This window comes from Sturnira hondurensis, unplaced genomic scaffold (assembly GCF_014824575.4).
Source record: "Sturnira hondurensis isolate 20B ecotype Veracruz unplaced genomic scaffold, ASM1482457v3 Scaffold0015509, whole genome shotgun sequence".
NCBI classification, from domain to species: domain Eukaryota; kingdom Metazoa; phylum Chordata; class Mammalia; order Chiroptera; family Phyllostomidae; genus Sturnira; species Sturnira hondurensis.
In genome coordinates, this window is record NW_028088140.1 from 4,685,369 (window position 1) to 4,691,866 (window position 6,498).

The 6,498-nt window shown below is 39.7% G+C and overlaps 1 long non-coding RNA gene across 1 annotated transcript; it reads left to right on the forward strand.

Moving 5' to 3' along the window:
• The first annotated feature begins 233 nt into the window (after positions 1–233).
• LOC119000012 (uncharacterized) lies at positions 234–5,614 on the forward strand. Its single transcript, XR_005069219.1, has 3 exons — positions 234–453; positions 1,500–1,900; positions 4,445–5,614. It is a non-coding gene; the product is annotated as an uncharacterized LOC119000012 (long non-coding RNA).
• Positions 5,615–6,498: the final 884 nt, after the last annotated feature.

The following is a 6,498-nucleotide window of genomic DNA, read 5'->3' on the forward strand; positions in this document are numbered from 1 at the left end:
TTTTCAGTGTGGGGTAATACAGATTGAAGAACTGTCACAAGCCCTAGTAGGTGGCTTTTTACCCGTAGAGGAGGATGGGCTTCCTCGCTATCCACAAGCAAACACCACAACCTAACACCTGTGTATAGTGTAGAAGTCCATCCTCCTGCAAGAACGAGCTTTGTGGGAGAAGGAGCAATAATATTTCCTGCCTTTGTCTGGATTTGTTACTGACTGTGAAGTCCTGCCCATCACCCCAGGCAGTGTTGCCACGCCTCTGTTTACATTCTAGAGGACACTGGGGCAAGCCCAGGCAAAGCTGAACAGCACAGTGCACGTGGATTGCAGACCAAGCGAGCATCTGGTGATTCCCTTTGGGGAAATAGAACAATGCTGAGAATTGGGGAGCTGCCAATGGGAAATTCACACAGGTGAATGCAACAGGTCACATCTGAGTAGCTTGAAGAAGCAGAGGTAAGCAGGAAGATGACAGGCAATAAGGGGTTCCATTGAGTTTGACCCACATATATGAAAAGGTCTCCCCAAAGCAACAGATCAAAACTGCCACAGTATTATTGGTGATTTATAACTTGAAGCTGAGCATATGAGAATTTGCCTTTTTTTAAGTTGTGGGGGAGTTTAATTTGAACTCTCGAATGGTGTTCTAACGATTTCATTTTATCCCATGGAGTGACTACAGCATTGACAAGCAAGATCATGTCAGATTGTAAATTAACTTGCCGTGAAGTTTACAATCTAAAGGTTACCATCTCTCTAGCAAAGTGATGCAAAGCTCTTTTGCAAAACATTTCTAGTAACATACCTTCTATGTCCTTCAAATAGAACTTTCCTTGGAAGCCCAGTGTCTGTTATCACGCTTTCACAGATGGAGAAATACAAACACAAAAAAGATTAAACAGCCTAACTAAGATGACCTAGCAAGTCCTCCACCAAACACAAGACTCCTGATGACTTGTGACACTCTAATGCTTCCACTGACAACTTGATCTCACCCTTGTTTCTGGGCAAGAAAACAAGGGAAATCACTTACCGGTCCCAAAGACCTCACAGTGTTATGAAGATGGCAGATTCGATCAGACCCTCACTAACTAGATCCAAATCGGGCCTGACAGAGGCTTCATTAGATCTAAAAATCCTGCTTGTTTTAGCTGTGAGTCCTCTGAAATGTTCATGTCACGGTAAATTGGCTGTGCTGGAGTCAGAGAGGGCTCCCAACGAAGTGCTTGCGGATGATGGACACCCTGCATGAAGGCAAATACAGTTCTATTAGGGACAACGAGACCCTAGTGCAGCAATGGCGAGACCTGACTGAAGAAACCGCCTCTCTAGTTGCCTAGAAATGGGCAGAAGAAAAACCCAATCATTTAAACAAATTAAGAAAAAAATTATGAAAATATTATCCCAACCCCATCATGGAAACTAATGTAAACCTCTCTTCTGAAGCTGAATTGTAGGATTTTATGTCAGCTAAGTTGCATTTCATATATTTTATGTTTCAGGTCAGAAAAATGCACTTGTGCAACTGAAAGAGATCATCGAACCCCAGACAGGCTGTTTTCTTTTTTTCCTACAATGGAATCAAACTCTGTCACTTCAGACATGGTGCCAGTGAGACCAGCCCTTCAGATAAGCAGAGTCAGTGCCCATTGAGTTAATGTGACTTGAGAGGAGCCAAAAAGCCTGCCTGCCAAGGTGCCTAAGGTTTCGACCATTTAAGTCACTCCAGTGAATGGGACATCGCTTTTCCAAAATGCTGCTGTCACAAGTGCTAATGTAGGCCTAGCATAGCGCTCAGTCCATCACGGCCACTCAATGTTTATTGAATGAATGAAAGAATGATTGTTTCCTGTGAAGGATAATAAGCTGTGATTATATTGGGTACATTATATGCCAAAAATATGTAAGTATCTGGAACATATTAACTCATTTGTTCCCACTATACATGGTTGTGAAGCAGGTTCTCAGACTGGCCATCTGCTCATGAGCCCAGGCTAGTTGTTAAAGAAATAGAATGTTGAAAAGGAAAGTGTGTGACTGAGGCAAGGAATATGAGAAGGAGGGACTGGAAAGACCCTGAGGTTTGGAGGAGGGAGAAGAAACCCAACAGGTAAGTTCAATGTTCATGAGCCAACACAGCAGGGAAGCCACACCATTCTCCCTGGCACCTGACCAAAGAGTTTCTCCATCTAGAAGCACTACTGATTAGTGGTGTTCACACAAGTTCAGGAGTTCAAATCTCTGCTCTCCTGCTCCTAGATTTAGGACAAAGTATTTAACTTTTGTTGCTCTGAAATGAGCATAATAACTCTCTTCGAGGACTGTTGTAAGGATGAAACAAAATAACACACACAGCCCTTAGAGGAGTGCCTGGACCAAGAAATACTTAGGTAATGATATTATTATTATCACTAATATTTTTAACATCTATTATCTGTATAGCACATTTGGAGGTAGACAGTTTATTTATCATTACAACTTCTACAAATAGATTAATGTACAATAGATTAACTGGTTAACTGCCCCAGCAGCTATTAACTCCTATTAATATGTATATATCTGTATGAAAGAGACAGAGATGTACATTTCACATTTAAAATACTGCCATGGAAAAAGTACTGGACCTCCCCTTGCCTCTGTCGCTTACAGAAGAAAAAATGGATGAAAACAATATATGTCTCATTGTATTGATGAGGAAAGAAGTTAGATGAGTTAATTCCCAGATAGAGCCTAGAACAGTGTCAAAAAGATAAAAAGTGGGATTATTATTATTTTATGTGTGTGTACAATATATACATGTGTGTCCTCACATTTTTCCAGGGATGAGTACAATACCAAACACCAATTTCAATATTTATAAAATCTACCACATAGATATTTACCACATGTGATTTGTTTTCACAGTACAGAGTACAACTACAACTGGTACGGTATTGTCACGGAGACTCTGTACTCTGGGGTTTGCATCCCTACTGAACTGGTCTGAGTAATAAATCCATGCCCAAAACATGGGTCTGTGGTCAAACTGCTGTTTAATGCTGCAGCAGCCATTAAGGTCACCTGAAAAGTTTATTTCAGGCATCACGCTAGGGCTCGTGGCAGAGAGCTAGAGATGATCACTGAACCAGCAAGTCCTTATGGCCTGCGCCACCCTGGGCATCTGTCTGGACTTGCAAAATTCGTGAATTCAACCATGTTGCCTTCAGTGACTCTCGCACAAGAGACTAACATGTACATTTATTTCAAAATCAGTAAAATGGAAGAGCTCTTTCCAATTCTGGCAAAACACATAAGTGGAGATGGGGTGATAACTAGAGAAAGCAAGATTTGGCTTTTTTTCTTCTGAATTTTAAACTCAGAGAGTTTCCTGAGTAAGCAATATTATTGTTTTATTATTCTTAGTTAAACCTACCTCATCTGGAATTTCCAGCTTTGGAAACCCAAAATGATCATTCATAGCATACTTTTGTAAAATAAATACATATGTCCATAAGGATATTGGGGGGCAGGGGTGGAATAGGTGATCTATTTCTAATTCCTACAACTTCTGTCACCATACAGTAGATAAACAACTGCTTTAGCAGCTGCTGCCTATGGTTAGTTGTATGTGTGTCTATATGAAAAAGACGAGTGTGTGCATTTCACACTTCAACAGCCTAGTACAGTTCCCAAGTTAGGGAGATGGCCCTGCTCTGTAATAGCAACAACAGAGAGATTTCTGGTCCCTGATATGCAAACGACAATAGCAGGCATTCTGCTGTGCCTAAGGAATCCCATGACTGGTTTTACCACAAGCAGGTTATTAAAGTGAAACAAGGCTATTTTGTCCATTATAAAAAGCACTGTCCTGTCCCAGTGAGTGGCACACTCAGGGCTATTTACATTTCAACAGACAACCAACAATAAATCAATATAAATACTCCTTCAAATCCATTTTCTTTTTTGAGAACAATAGCTGTTCAAAATCATGGGGTTAAACAAGAATCTGAATCAAGCAGGAAAAAAAATCTAGCATTTGATCAATCCTTCATATGTTAAATCATTCATAAGTAAAGGCCCTCAATGCCCTGGAGTAGTTCAGAGAAATCTCATTTGCACCCCTAGAAATTGAGGTCCAAGTCTAAATGATAACAATAAGGGAAAATAGCTATATGTATCACATAATACATTTATAAAGTGTTTATAGTGTGATGGAAAGTACTGTATGCAAGTGCTTATTACTGAAATCTACACCTTACATGCATTATATTACTCATCCTCACAGAGGCCCTCTAAGACTGATGCCATTATAATCCTCACTGTAAAGATAAACTGAGGCTTAAAGAAGTTCAGTAGATTATCCAAGACCAGAAACCCACTGTATGGGAGATCCAGCTTTCTAATCCAGGATTCCCATCTACACTGCAATGGGCTCTTAACTATTAATGCACCTGTTCTCTCCACACAGATTCAGTGATGGAAATTGGGTTACAGCCAGCAAAATATCTGTGGACTCAGAATATTTTGCCCAAGTTTGACCAAACATTTTTTAAAAACTTCTCGTTTGATCCATGGGAATATATTAACTTTGATTTAAAAGTCATATGAATGATCAAGTTATCTGTAATAAATTCTACCATGCATTCACGTTTCACATAACATTTATTGAGCAGTTGATAAGTGTGAGATACATACCAGAACTGGGGGGAGAGCAGTGAGCCAGATAGACATAGCCCTGACTTCATTTAATCTGCTGTCCTCTGAGGAAAGGGACATTAAAAAATCATCTCTCACTATAATTGTGACAAGTATGCACAAGGAAAACAGATTAAATGCATGGGAAACAGATGAATGGAGACCCAAGCCAGCACAGGAAAGTCAGGAAAAAACTCTCTGAGGAAGTAATATTGAAGAGGCTTGGAGACTGGGGAAGAGTTAGCCAGATATAAGAAGGTCAGTGTGGGGAAGAAGGAGTGTATTTGGGAGCTTTAAGTTATCTACAAGTCAAATAAAACCCAAAGCAAATTTGCTCAAGACACTAAAAGGTATTAGTGTGATAGCTTCAAGCACAGTTTGACCAAGGCTCTGCTTTTGTTTCTTTGAGTCTGTTTTGCCAAATTTTATATGTTGGTTTCTATTATGATAATGTGTACCAACAATAGCCAGGGTTTTTCTTCACTTTCAAGGGTTCCCTCTTTATGCTGATTAGACTACCACAAACCATTCCTTCTAACCAGTGGATGCCTCTTGGCTGACTTAGGACTTTGTTACCTGAACCAGTCATTCTGGTAAAAAAAAAAAAAAAAGAGTGGGATTTGTGCCCTCTTGGTCCCCAGAGTGGGTCTGTTACATCCAAATTTTATAGTTGCTACACATAGGAGAGCTCTATGAGTGCGTGGGGAAGGCAACCACAATTTCCATTCAAGGCAGAAAACTATTCTGATCAAAGATAGAAATATGTTCAAAGAACCTTAGGTGATTAGCTTAGATGTTTTAGGATCTGATATAAATCTCATGTGAAAAGCAGAAAATTAAGAGAAATAAGGCAGGGTTGAAGTCAGGGATGGGCCATATCTTGCAGGGACTTGAATTCCATGTTAAAAATTTTGGACATTTTCTTAAGATTAATGGAAAGTTTCTGTTGTATGTCATATGTTGTTGTATGTCAAATTCATATTTTAAAAAATATATGTAGAACTCTGACCAGTGTGGCTCAGTTAGTTAGAAGTCATTCCTCAGAGCAAAAGTCACCAGTCTGATTCCCAGTCAGGGCACATGCCTGGGGTGCAGGGTCAGTCCAGTCAGGGTGTTAAGAGAAGCAACCAATCAATGTTTCTTTCTCACATGGATGTTTCTCTCCCTCTCTTTCTCCCTCCCTTTCCCTACCTCTAATAATATTTTTTAAAGTTAAAAAATAAAAAAGCTTTCATAAATAAAATGAAAAATTTCATCATATATATTTTATACATGTACATATATATATACATAGACTATCTGTGAATATATATGACAAGTTGGTAGATGTACTTGCTGATAGAAAGAGGTCCTTAGGAACTAGAGGACTGACTTAGTACAGAAACTTTTCATTGCATTCACTTTTGAACTTGACTCCTTTTTTTTAACCCATGTTCACACATTGTTTTTACACTGAAAACTATAGTACAATAAATTAGTTAATTTAAGTGAATACTCTCCTGCCCACTATAGGTAGGGAAAAACTGAAGGTGGGGAAGAGTAAAAGCAGACAAGACAGGAGGCTCCTGCAACTCACCAGGCAGGTGAAGTCCATCACTTGGCTTCTGAAGGTACAGAAACAGAATTTGAGCCCAGTCACCTATGACTGAGGATCCTGCCCTTATCCATCCCCATAGCTAAACTCTGTATTTCTATGGATGGTACGCAGAGGTAAAGCAGAATGAAATAGCTACGGAGCCAAAGTTATTTCTGAGCATGCGATGCAATATGGGGAGGAGGTCTGAGAAAAAGCAGAACCCATTCCTATGATTATAAGAGGATGATGGG